We start from the raw sequence: 15139 nt of genomic DNA on the forward strand, positions 1-15139 counted from the left end.
CGTGAAAATATTTATTTCAGAAAACTGGAGGATTTAGAAGGATTTTTAAAAATTTTGAGGTCAGGCCTAAATGGGTCAAATGATAAGGGACAATATCGGTGGCACCCAACTGTACATACATACATACATACATACATACATACATACATACATACATACATACATACATACATACATACATACATACATACATACATACATACATAAAATAAAATAATTAATAATAATAATAATAATAAAACATGTCTACAACACACTTTTTACTAAAACATGTCTACAACACACTTTTTACTTCATTTACTTTGTCGTGGCCAGCACTAGTGAACCCAAAAGCAGATTTGAGGGTCAAAATTAAAATGACTTAATTCACAAAAAGTGAAGGGGCAGAGGTTAATTAGGTTCAGAGGTGATGCATGGATTCATACTAAAATGGCCTTTTTCAGCAAGATCTAGCAATTTAAGTCAGGGATGGAGATGTGGAGACCCTGATGTCATAGTAAATGCGACCTGCCATGTCGCAGTTAAGCCCATATGGAGATCCCTAATGTCATCAATATTGGCCAGCAACTCTACATCTGACCTCAAACCTCAAACCCTTAGATCTCCATATATGGATATTATGTCTGAACCTGTTCTGACATTCCATATGTTGATCTTCCCATTCATCCTTCCTCTTCGATGTCTCCCTTTTGACATATACCTGTCCATTTTAAACTCTAGATGGGCCTGCTCCAAAGTTATTAGTGCAGCCGCGCCCGGCAGCCGGCGAAAACTAGCGTTCTCAACAGGCCCACCTGCCCATTCAAACTCTAATGTCTGTCCCAACAGCCAGGAATCTTGGTGTTGTCCTGGACAGTCAGCTCTCGTTCAAAACTCACATCACAGCTGTCACTCGATCCTGTAGGTTCACACTCTATAACATACGGCGAATTAGACCATTCCTCACCCAGGAATCAGCCCAGCTCCTAATCCAAACAACAGTCTTGTCAAAACTCGACTATTGTAACTCCCTCCTCACTGGCCTACCGGCATGTGCACTTAAACCTCTCCAACTGATCCAAAATGCCGCAGCTCGCTTGGTCTTCAACCAGCCAAAATTTTCTCATGTCTCCCCCCTGCTCCGCTCCCTCTATTGGCTCCCGGTCGTTGCCCGCACAGAATACAAAACTCTGATGCTGGCATTCAAAGCAACCAAAGGTATGGCTCCCCCATATCTTGCAAGTATGATTGAACCCTACAAACCCTCCCGCGCACTCAGATCAGCCAACGCAGGGAAGCTGGAAGTACCCTCACTAAAAACGCTGGGACAACACTCCACACGTCCCAAACTCTTCTTCCTTCTGGCTCCAAAACTGTGGAATGCACTTCCCGTTGCAGTCAGAACTGCAGCATCACTCCCAATCTTCCGCCGTAGTCTGAAAACCCACCTTTTCAGACTCCATCATGGCCCATAGCACTTACCCTACCCCCTTAGATAGCACTTCTGTAGACTTAGATAGCATTTGATACAGACTTATAGCATGTTATATAGACAGCACTATAATTGCATTGTATGTAGTACAAGCACGTCATAGTACATATGTATAGCATAGTATAGTATATATGTATTGTTTATATGTATAGTTTCATTATATACGCTTACGCATGTTTCATGATAAATACGATAAATACTTTTTATATATGTGCTTTTTTGTTCTTGCTTAATGTAAATCGCTCTGGATTAAGAGCGTCTGCTAAATGCCTAAATTGTAAATTGTCTAAACAGGCTTGCCCCAAAGTTATTAGTGCAGCCTCGCCCGGCATTTGGCGAAAAGAGTTCTCAACAGGCCCGGAAATTAAGGCCCGGCCCTACCTGGGCCCTCATCAAACCCTGTACACTCATATAGCCTACATAGGACTCTCCATATAGCCTACTGTATGGAGCTGACATTCCATCATTTTGATCTGACCTCATCAAACCCTGAACATTCAAGACATGCTCCTTATATGGCCAGTAGAGAATTCATTCCATGTTGATCTGACCCCCCATGCCAAAGCGCCAGCGCTCGCCCAGCAGTCTGCCAGCAACGAGGCAGATGCTTCTCGCCCTCAGGTGTCTTACTGGTTTATGATGTATTTTCTCTATTATATTATGGTTATTGTAGCCGTCAATTTGTATTGGGGGTGGGGGGTCGCAATACTTGGCCAAAGCTTTTCCAGAAGTCCCCAGCCAAAATGGTTGAGAACCCCTGACTTAGGTCTTAGGAGACCATTTGAAGGATGAACTGGGGGTTCAGGTTCCTTTTGATTTTGTGCACAGGGCCTATTTGCACTTAAATCCGTCCATGCTCACAACACTGAACTTTTGTTTAATTCAGAATTCAGTATCTCTTCCTACAGTATGTGGGGGTGAAGTTGAGTTGTGTTTTCGGCATGTTTTCTGTTTTTCAGTAATAATGTTAGACAGAAAAGCTATAAACGGGTGGAGTCTTTTTCCCTCTTGTAATCATTTATTTTTCAGACATGGGGTAGGTTAGATGACTTTCTGTGTTTGAACGAGGACAATGGGGATGTGTCCTCACATTGAAAGTCAGTGTGTGAATGGCAAAAGCTGTTATCCTTATATTGTGAAGCGTGAATGTGCAATGCTGTGCATTGTCAGCGAGGTAGATTCATTTGGCAAACACAGCACAGCAAGGTGTGCAACTTCAATTCAGACATTGTTACACTGGCAAACAAGAGAGTTGTGGAGAAAAAGGTAATTGAGCTTGGCAACTTTCATAAAGGAGCTATAGGCAAAGTGCAGATGAACAAGGCTTTGAATGGAATATTGTATCTTTGCACTTGCAAACTCAAAGTTCTACTTCATTGAAGATTTATGAGTAAGTATAGTGCCCGCTGGCACAGTTTAAGCTTCACCCAGTGGATGTCTGCTCAGATGGTTAGGGGTCTACTGGACCTGGGAGGTTAACTAGTAATTTCCAGAGAGCCTCTGCAGTCTCCCTCTATAAGCCATCGAGGCTCATTGAACATCTCGGTTGTTTTGCAGGCAGCTCAAGATATATCGGAATATCATGGGATGTAATATTAGGCAATATTACAGTAGCTATTAAATCTGTGGTGTATTCCATGTTGTCACTTTCTCATGGTCCAGTGCTCAGGCTTCCTTTCACCCATGTATGTCTGCCATAACACATGGTTGCAGATCAAAGCATGGCTGGGTTATGTAAAGCTGAGCAGGCTAATAGAATGACCATGTCCAATACAAAATGTATTACTGTGCATTTGCTCCAGACAGGGATTGATGGGATACATTACCCAACGGAATTGAAGGGCTTTCAGCAGTACGAGCTAGAGCGGGTTTTTCCATTTTTTTCATTTTTTATTTTTTTTAGTTCTAAGGATGGTTAGATAGATGTTAGGAATGGGTAAGCTTGACTTGATTTGGCAGTATGCCTCCGTTATCGCTCACACAGTCTGTCAGCACAAATCCTTCCTTATCATCAGCAGAACTCGAGCCAAGGAAGTTTATGCCCTTTCATGGTAAACTTTCTTTCTTTCTGCTAATATTTTATATTTTACATTTAAGACATCAGACTGTATATTGCTCCTTACCTTTCATAAGTCTACCTGATTTGTCATTTTTTGTTTCTTCACCAAACCATATACTCCACCAGGAGGATAGGAGTGTGTGATGTTTGGCAAAATGTTTAGGAGTAATATAAACATGTTTGTGTGTGTGTGTGTGTGTGTGTGTGTGTGTGTGTGTGTGTGTGTGTGTGTGTGTGTGTGTGTGTGTGTGTGTGTGTGTGTGTGTGTGTGTGTGTGTGTGTGTGTCGCGACTTGGCCTGTTGTAGAGCCACCATGACACTGATTTGAAAACTGTCAAGTGGCATTTCTTCCTCAGCCTAGTGGGAATATCCATGCTCAGTTTCACCGCAATCGGATGCTGCATTGAGGAGTTGTGGCGATTTGTACAAAACGGGTACAAAGCGGGCTACTCCTGAAAACTTTAGAAGCCAATCGTAGCCAATCAGGATGGATTATGAGAAATCAAACAAACCCGTCTTGATCACATGACTATGGAGAGCATGTGTACCAATTTGCGTGAAATTTGGATCAAATCTGAAGGAGTAATATTAGAAAATGTGTTTTACATGTCGGCCTCCTGGTGGCGCTATAAAGAGCAGATGTGAAGATTTCGAGGCAAAGGTTTTTCCTTGGCCTCTAGGGAGTGTGCATACAAAGTTTTACACATAACCGTGCAGTTAAAAACACTAATCGGCCAGTTATAGTGCCACCATGAGGCTGAGTTGAAACTGTTCCAGTGGCATTTCTTCTTCGGCCTAGTGGGAATGTGCTTGCACAATTTCACGGAAATCACATGATGTGTTCATGATTTGCGGCATTTTGTTTGAAACTGAGAACTCCTGCGAACTTTGGAAGCCAATCTTAGCCAATCAGGATGGAGTCTGGAAAATCTGAAAGACCAGTTTCGTTGAATGGCTCTAGAGAGACTGTGTACCAATTTGCGTGATGTTTGGACAAAATCTGTAGGTGTACTGTCCAAAAAATTGTTTTGCACAAAGCGGCCTCCTAGTGGCGCTATAAGAGGCCAATGTGAAAACCTTGGGGCAAAGGTTCAGCTGTGGCATTCAGGGAGTGTGTGTGCAGAGTATGGCTGCGATCAAGCCAACGGTGCCGGAGCCACAGACGGACGGACACACGGACGGACACACGGACGGACACACACACACACACACACACACACACACACACACACACACACACACACACACACACACACACACACACACACACACACACACACACACACACACACACACACACACACACACACACACACACACACACACACACACGGACGGACGGACGGACGGAGTGCAAAACATACTCTCTCCCCATGTCTTCGGCCTGGTGGAGACAACAATGCATTATAATCAATGGATGCCTGTATGTATTCCATAAAGCGATCGAGACTCTGCTCAAACAGCCGTCAAATTCACAAAATAGCCGACAAAGTTCAGGAATGACAGAAGACTATTCTTGACTGAACTCTTTATGAGTTTCAGTAATCCCATGCTGCGTTCCAAGACTGTCAGCTTCTGAGAGTTTATGGGATTTAAAATGTCTCTGCACATTTTAGCTTAATTTGTAGAGTTCGCCAGGCTTACTAAGCTATGACCTCAGCTGCATGTATATGGCAAAGGCGGGCAAATGCTAAATCATGTTGACAAGTGCTAATGAATTTTCGAGGTCTGGGGGATGCTATAACAGTCGAACACTCATGGTGCCTTCTAGAATATCACACAAGGCCCCAGGAATATGATTCCTCATCCAGCACAACACATTATAAACTGCTGTGTACCTGTGCCATGGTTCTACTTCAACAGTGCTTTGAGTTCATCAAAAGAACAAACTTATTCTCTCGAAAAATAAGCGAGGTGGTTTACAAACAAACAAGCATTGTCACGGTGTTAGGATCACCGCACTGCTTTATAGCGATCCTCCATTTTTACACTGTGATCATTTAAGGAGGCTTGTTTCCTGTCTGTCTGTCTGTCTGTCTGTCTGTCTGTCTGTCTGTCTGTCTGTCTGTCTGTCTGTCTACTGTCTGTCTGTCTGTCTGTCTGTCTGTCTGTCTGTCTGTCTGTCTGTCCGGAGCTAATCTAACAAACCCCTGGGCCGATCATAGCCACATTTCTACCTACTGTAGGTAGAAGTATCTCAAGAATCCACACATTTCTTTTTCACATTGGTGACTAACTTTGTCTGCAGCCAGCCACAAGTCTGAGATCCACATTGGAGCCACGCCTTCATTAATCTCTTTAGTTGTTGACATCAAGAGACGAGCACATACTGTAGGAACAGAGAGAACATTGTCACGTTGAAAAGAATCCTGCTGATGCTTTATTTTGTGGATTGCTGAGCATCTTACTGCGTGTGCAGCATACAGCAAGTACAGTAACAAGGACAGCAAACTCCCACATGATCAATTATTTCACCTTTTACACTCACACCGCAAGCCCTTTTGCCGTCAAAGACCAAATCTCATTGTTTTGCACGGCCAGCAAGGCACCTCTAATTAAATTTAAGCTGCATATGCAAACAAATGCATTAGCAAAATGGTCATTCTGACACAGCATATTATCCATGAGTGGGTATTTTTATTTAGTTAATTAAGATTAACTGGAAACACTGTTAAGGGACCACATCATCAAATGTCTGTATTTGGGTAATGTGACAATAAAGGTGGTTGCACACTGGACGCGTTTTTCGGAAAACCGACAGAGAAACGTCGCTAAAAATCCGAAAAACGCGCTCTGCAGGGACCTTTAATGTAGCCTCGGAAACCCAGACGTTTTATTTCCTGGAAGAAAGTACCTTTAATGTGACTTCTCAATGTGTATCTGATGAAGGCAAAAAAGCTGAACTTTATTCATTAAAAAGCATCATAATAATGACAAAAAAAGAGAAAGAAAATAACATGTGAACTAACTATGGCAAGAGTACTATGGCCATGCACAGTAAAGTATTGTCTCTACAATCTAAAAAACTATAATCTCTCAGTGCACAGACATTTGACAAAAGCAGCACCATATAATCAATCTATATTATAGATTGTACAATAATACATGCTGAGCTGTTACCTGACTTCAATACTCTGCCTTTCAGAATGTAAGGCTCCGTTTTGCATTGGAAATGTGTTTTATTTTGGAATGACCTCCTAGTCTCTGGCTTAATCATGCCTCTGGCATTAATCATAATCATTATAGTTAACTAATTCTAAGCATGAATTGCAGAGGTACATTTGCAGCAGACAAACTGACAGCGGCAGGGTGCGACAAAGATGGATGAGTTCATTTTTTGGTTCTCATGTTTACCTACAGCAGTATATGGACACGAGCCCACAAGCTCTCAAACAGTCATTTCATTCTCGAGTCTATTTAACCTTGAGCATCGGGGCTGCAAGCAATATTGTAAGCAGCTGTATTGCTGCCAAGAGGCAAGGCCACCTTTCACTGGCTGCACTAAAGTGGTCATTTTGTAACTCGGAAGTGTCCTAATGGAAAAAGAAAAAAGGAATCGGAGGCAGGAGTCAATGTCCCTTTGGTACTATGTGTCAATGGTGCTCTTAATTCCTTAGTTAACATAGTATTATATTGTTTTATCTTCTCTTTTAATGTACAATTGAAGCTGTTCAGAATGCTTTCTGTTGCCCTATAAGAGAGGGTAACATGTAATTGTTCTGACCTCCCGTTAGGGTTAGACCGACCCATTACTAACACTATCCCAAACCCTAACCCTAGTAACCCAAACCCTAACCTCAGTCTTAACCGGCCACCTAGGTCAGACTAATGGGAAGTCGGACTTATGGGCAGAACAGGGCACATGATATATAACATATTATTTTGTATAACACAAACAGGTTGTGTGATCATTTCGCCAAACAAATCTTTACCATAGAGGACATGCATGGCCACATGCATTAGGGCAGTTTGGGCGGTCCATCAGGGAGAGTTGGGGACTCCAAGAGCCCAGCCTTCCAGCTGTCTGATGATCACGATCACACAGTCACAAACGTTTACTTGATCACACTTTGCAAGCTCTGCCTTTTGACACGAGCAGCAGGCAGCGGGCCCATTCAAAGCATTATATCAGGGTGCTATGTCTATGTCCTGTAAGTAGACTTAGAAATAAAACGAGTGTTGACTAATCATTACAAGTGTCTCTTATTTTGAAGTGGAAGAGGAAGTCCATTTTGTTTGTAGCCAAGCTGCCATGACAAGTTGTTATGATGTCAGTTCGGGCAGACAGACAGACATATAGAGGGTATGCGCGTGAGTCGTGACATCATCATCAAACCTGGAAGTTTTGCAGGAATGCCTACTGAGTGGCAAAAAACTACTTTCTGGCCTTGACAGCCCATACATCCAATCAGAAAAGTCCTATTTGATTGCATTAAACAACGTTAAACAATGTTAAACTCACTTTGCATGTTGCTTTGCCACTCGATTTGCCACTCGATGTGCCATTCACTTTAAGCATGCGCATACTCTCTATTGCTTGTAATTTTTTCGAATTACACGCCCGAAAATTGTCAGCCCACTATCTGCAAGACAACATGGGAAACTGACACGGTTGACTCTTCAGCATTCTTTGGCTACTCCTCTACAGACGCATATGTATGACCGACCATGCATGCACTTATCAGGGGTAGAGTGGCCAGTAGAGCGGCCGGATGGGAACCACAAGGTTCCCAGTTCGATCCTGGGCTCCCCAGAGTTAGTGTCGAAGTGTCATTAAGCAAGACTCTGAACCCCTAATTGCTCCCGTGCCTTGCATGGTTTCCTCCACCATCGGTGTGTGTGTGTGTGTGTGTGTGTGTGTGTGTGTGTGTGTGTGTGTGTGTGTGTGTGTGTGTGTGTGTGTGAATATAATGCACAATCTATATAAATATAAATCTATATAAATGCACCTTTTAACATCGATGCAGTTATAACCTGCAGAGAAAGGATAATGCCCTCCACTCCCCCATCCCAAAAGCATTAAATCAAGAAGTTAGCAGAAGTATGTGAATAAGAATAAATCACAGGCTCCTTTGGTCCAGGCCTCGGCAAGTCTGACATGAGACAACAAGATGTTGTCATCAGTCACCACACAGCAGAGTGACTTACAGCCTGCAGGCACAGCGTGACATTTCTCACTGCTACCGTGAGATACAGAGAGGGAAAAATGATAATCAACTTTCTGGATGGTAAATGTGGTAAATGTCACTATATTTTACTGTGTGTGTGTGTGTGTGTGTGTGTTTGTGCGTGCGTGCGTGCGTGCGTGCGTGCGGTCTACGTGCCTGTCTGAAAGGCAGGGAAGTGACTAAAGGCTGACTTTTTGACTTCATCCCCAAAGGCCATGTGAGAAATGCTGCAGCCACAACAATAGCCTCTTTCTGCCTGGAAAGTGACCAGGGCGTTTGGAGAGGGTAGGGAGGGGGTTATCTTTGTAATTGGTTTGCTGGTGTGGAAGTATAGCTGGGATGGATCTCGTAAAGATGTGGCTTTTGGTGACAAGTTTCAGATTTTTGCTATGGTGTTAGGTATGGGCATAAGGTTTTCAACAAGCACCGCAAATGAGTTGGGCTCGTCCCCTATAGTCATGTGGTCTGTTTGCAGTGACTCCAATTTTAAATAAGAATAGGTTTGGTTGGAACCCCAAATAATTGATATAAGAACATTTCAATGGATTCTGTTAGTATTGGGTGTGCGTGCATGCGTGCGTTTGTGTGTGTGTTAATGCATTGTGTGTAACGTAAGCACACATGAGAAAAACCTTGTTAACGTGTCAACGGTAGTGAGGCTAGCGTTAAATCATTTCTCATTTCCCGATTAAATTAATGAAGGCGGAAATTAAAGCCCTTCTTTTGGCTTGCCATTTTCGTTAAGCGAAACGGACGATTGTCGAGGTGCTGTAATGCATATTCACTGCTCATCATTACAGGCTTTTATTAACAGACGATGAGGTTGATTGAGTGACCTGTGAGAGAATTATGGGCTCAGATAGTCATTTCCGCATGGAGCTTTAACGCGTCTTGTCTTTACACCAGTGTTTCTAAGCCAGCACCATGCAGCACACAGCCATCTCCCATACCTTGGCCTGTGCTTCATTACCATGACAAAAAGCCCTTTCCCTTTGCCAGGTTTTCTGATTTACTGAGAGTGCGTGCGTGCATCTTCTGTAACCATGTTATAAATGCATTTGGTTATTCTCATAGTCCAGTTACAGTGCCCAGTTACAGTGTGTGTATGTGTGTGGGGGGGAGCGCCACAGACACAGAGTCAGTGTGAGCACCACAGACACAGCACACCGACAGGGATGCTTGGAATGCTTTCTTTAGAGCTGTTGCCTCTATTGTTGGTTGCTAGGGTGACACCCAGAGTCCCACAGTGATGCATCATGATGCCTAGAGGAAGCGTCAGAGAGAGAGAGAGAGAGAGAGAGGGAGAGAGAGAGAGAGAGAGAGAGAGAGCAAAAAGGAGAGATGCCTTGATTAACTGGTAGTCAACACTGCAACAGCTTGGTATAGCACGTGCACACTCGCACTCACTCCACCTCGTTCCAACTTTCCATATCTCCCCTGCTAATAGTGGCGCGCTGAAGTTTTCTTTTAATGGGACCTTAGAGATAGTGTCAGTGAAATGGAAGATACTGCCTAGGCTCCGTGTCACGACTCATCTAACCAAGAGTATTTGATCTGGCAACATGTCACACGCAGGGTTGTTAAGTGGAGATCTCGTTTTTCTATCTTGTGGCTTAAGAAGAAATCACCTCTCGACAACAGAATTGAATCATGAGCACCATCAGCCGCTTGACATGATTTATTTCACAACATTTCTTCCCTTAAAAAACATAACTACCTTGCACTGGTTTCTGTATATTTAAAGGTCCAATACGGAACTTACCGGCACGCTAGCTCGTGCTGCATAAGGACACAGTGCCACCACATTTCAGCGGTTGAAGGTCTAAAGGACCACATTTTTAAATGGAAAGGCTGTTTTGAAGATAAAATGTTAAAGCGATCTATCAACAACCTGAAGTTAACCTGAAGTGAATGAGTGGCTATACTGGGCATGCGTACAGTATGCTGACTAAGAATGTGAGGCATCAGCAACACAGCCTCGCACTTTTTCTGAACTATTGTCCATCGCCACGGTTATTTATAGAACACATACATTTTTATTGAATAACAAATTGTGAGTAATGGGACCCTAATCAAGGTCAAGGTCAAGGTCAAGGTTGTCTTTATTTGTCTCCCTTAGGAGAAATTTGTCTTGGAGATAAGAGTCACAGCTGCATACATAATATACACATAATCCGTTATCATGACACGCCTGTGGCTACACCGATACTTGCTTTATCTAATTTCTTAGTTTGATATTTTTTTATTACATTGAAATTCATAATTCAATTATATTTGTATGAGGCGGAAAAAGTGTTGTTTGAGATGAAAGACGAGCTAGCTGACCCTTGCAAAATCAGACTGCATTTTACTCTTGGATTTGCAGCCTATCATGAAAACTTGTCTTTATTCAGAGAAGGAGGGGGCGGGGGGTCTCCTTTTAATGATCACGGGATGTTAGCCTGTTTGAACCCATGTTCAATTTAGTCCCATCGACACTACTTGTTTGGCACTGCACATATATACTTGAGTTAAATGCACCACGTAGCAGGAAACTTCCTGGACCCCATCCAAATAAAAGCCATTGTCTGCTGATAATGTAAATTTAAAAAATGTTTTTCAGTACTCAGTCACCCGACAAAGTTAAAAGTAAAAAGTTTGTTGTGTGGGTGTGGGTTAGTTTCCCAGCAGTGCAATTGTAATCAACACTGTACAGTCTACAGGCACCAGTAAAGACTGCCACTAACTCAACATCCGGGGAGCCACTCCCCGGACTTTCTTTTGTCTTCCACTCCGCAGTTCCTTGGACCTCTAATATGGACCCCCGAACTGACTGTCGAGTGTGACTGTGGACCATCTGGCCTCCTCACGCAGCCTTCACAGAGCCCATCAAGAGTGTGACCGTGGACCAGGGCTCTTCATGGGGCCTTCACAGAGCCCATCAAAAGTGTGACCGTGAATCCGGCCCCCTCACAGAGCACGTACGACCATGGAGTAGTGCAGGGGTTCTCAACGTTTTTGGCTGGGGACCCCCGGAAATGCTTTGGCCATGTCTCACGACCCCCGCCCCGCCCCCCCTCTCTACCCCCAATACAAACTGACTGCAAAAATAACATTAATAATAAATAAATAAATACTGAAACAAGATATATTAACTCCTTCAGCGCCATCTAGTGTTAGCATGCTGTCACTGCCGATATGCCGCCTGTCTGGTCCCATTCTACGGAGCTTGTTGTCCTTCCGGGTTAAACCCCCCGGGAGGAGTTCAACACCACTCGCATTAGCCCACAGCCTTTAGCTAGCAGTACAACCAGCTACATTTTCTCAGCAATGCGGTACAAACTCACAAATGATTTACGATCGTCGGGTGCGCGGCGGTGCACCATGGACAATTCAATCTTTATTGCAGACTCACGGTCCAGATCACATACAGAGGAACAAAGGACAGTAAATAATAAAACAAATTAAAAATAGAAAAAATAAAATATACATATATACATACACAGTACATAAGCTCACAGCCTGTTGAGGCAGTTACGCCAATGTCTCCAAATCATGGAAGAGAACCTATTAGAGCTCTTCACAGGGTTGGTTAACAACCTGATGACACAGTTGTCAGACTCCTCTAGTCGACACATGAATTTGTACATTAAGTTTCTCAGAAGGGCTTGACAGGTAGGCACCCCCAAGTTCACAAACAGCTGACTGGCACTGTGCCATCTTGGTACCCTCATTAGTAAACGTAATGCATCATTATAGTTTATGCATGCTACTCACCTTGTAGTTACTCCACAGGTGAGCAGTATACAACGGTGTACAGAAAGCTTTAAACAGTGATACCTTGACATCTGAAGAGCAATTATGAAATGTCCTCATTAAAATGTTTGCCTGGGCATACAGTTTGCACCTTTGTCTATGAATGTCTTTATCATCTGTGAGGTCATCAGAGATATAGTGCCCAAGGTACTTAATCTCACTGCAGACAAGGAGAATGTTATCACTGAGAATAAAGTTAGGAAAAACTGCCTTTTTATCCTCTTTACTTCGCACAATCAGGATGCTACTCTTCTTGGCATTATACTTAATATTAAAGTCCACACCATACTGGGAACAAATCCTCAAAAGCTGCTGTAAGCCTGCACTGTACGGGGAAATGATAACCAAATCGTCCGCGTACATAAGATGGTTCACAACAGTATTACCAATAACACAGCCAGTTTTACAGAGGTTCAGGTTACTAGATAGATCATCCATGTACAGATTAAATAAAAAAGGAGATAAAATCCCCCCCTGTCTGACCCCATTCCCAACATGAAATGGTTCCGATGCAGTATTGCCCCACTTCACCTGCATCAGCTGATGTGCATACCAAAAGGCTAAAATCCTGATAATGTACTTGGGTACCCCTCTTTGGCACATTTTATCAAATAACTTAAAATGGTTAAGTCTATCAAAAGCCTTGGAAGCATCAATAAAACATAAAAACATAGTGGAGTTTTGACTCCTATATTTTGCTATAATGTCCTTTAACGCAAAGATACACATATCTGTTCCGTGTTTTCTTTTAAAACCAAACTGGTTGTCAGCTGTGGTTATATACTTTTCCAGTCTGTTCAACAGGATCTTCTCCAGCACTTTGGACAGTATGCTAGCTAAAGCAATAGGTCTGTAGTTATCCATATTATTAATTTTCCCAGCTTTATCTTTTATGACAGGTATGAGCAGCACAGATAACATGGAATCTGGTAAAACACCATGGTACAGGAACCCAGTAAGACATAGAGCAATAAGAGGGGACAGTTTAAGACTGGCATATTTTAAATGTTCAGCTGAGATGTGATCCGGGCCGCATGATTTATTATTTTCTAGACTCAATATCGTATTGTATACGTCCTCAGATCTAACTGCCAGGTTCTCAGTGGAGTCAACCATATCAACCTCAAATGCTTCACTCTTAATACAGTTGAACAGATCATGATAGTGTTGTCGCCACAATTCAGCAATATTAGCTGATCCACTCACTCCATCAATGGAGGACGGTAAGGGTGTTTTACTGTTGTTTAGCACCTTGACCTCTTGCCAGAAATCAAAGCAGCTGTTGTTGCGCAGCTTTCTGGCCAGAGAGTCTGCCCTCATTTTATCCTCATTTTTTTTAATGAAGCGGACCGCATATTTATATTTAGCATTTGTGGCTTGTTTATGTTCAAATAGGGTCCCCTGCCTGGGCCTACCTGAATCTGCCCATACTTTAAAAGTATGGGCTCAGTCACATGCTCATTCCATCCCGGTTTTATGGTGTGCACCTTTTTCTTACTCTTACATAAGGACTTGCTAGAATCATTTAAGACATCAACAATAATATCATAAGTAAGGCATAAGTCTCTACCATGTTGCTCATTTTTACAGTTGGTGTCTCTGCAGAGCATTGCATCTCTTGGTATTACAACAGAGGCTAAAGCTTGGTCAGTAAGCAAGGTATAGTGATCAATATCATTCTCACTCAGTTTTAACCAATCCAGCCTTCCTGTGGAGGATTTATTGTCATCCACAGATAGCATAGGGATATTTTCAACATTCAGGGTCATTACGAATGGAATATGGTCAGAAGTGGCCAACTCATAACATATATTAATGTTGTCAATAGAAGCATGGGCGTCCGCTGTGCATATACAGTGATCTAACCATGATACAGTATGCCATGCTTCACTGATGTACTGTGTAGCTTTTCTCAGGTAGTAGAGATTTACTTGACAAGATTAGATTATTATCATTACAAAAGTGCAGTAAACATTTACCAAACAGGGATTTCTTATCTGATATATCAGAATTCAAGTCCCCCATTACATAGACACAGGTTGTAGTATTATCCTTAATGAAAGCATTAATAAATGCCAATCTGTTGCGAAATTCATCTTCATTTTGATATGACTTGTAAGGTGTGTATACATTTAAAATAATAAAAGATCTATTGTCATATTTTATCTCTATACCGATGGCCCAGTCAACCTCCAATCTTATCACTGTAACCACCGAATCATATTTACTGTGCCAGAGAATTGCTACAGCTCTCCAACCTTTGGAGATACGGCGCTTTGAAAATCGGTTATAATGGAGGCTCAACGGAGCTGGATTTAAAAATCGCATCGCTGATGGGGAAGGAGGAGGTCCATACTAGCCGGAGCAATGCTAAAAGGTGCTTTCATATTGTTGTCTATGCTTATACGCGTAGCTGGCATAAATAGGTCCCATTAGCCTAGCTACGTTTATAAATGTAGATGGCACTAAAATAATTAAGGAAAGTTTATGCATGCATTATGTGTACTATGTAAACTCTTTTCCAGCCATTCAGTTGCAAAAATAAAATAAAAAACTATTTTTGTAATAATTTGGGGACCCCCCAAAATAATTTGGGTTGAGAACCCCTGGAGTAGTGGACTGCTACCATATTATATTACACCACTA

This window comes from Electrona antarctica (assembly GCF_951216825.1).
Source record: "Electrona antarctica genome assembly, chromosome: 8".
Taxonomy (NCBI): domain Eukaryota; kingdom Metazoa; phylum Chordata; class Actinopteri; order Myctophiformes; family Myctophidae; genus Electrona; species Electrona antarctica.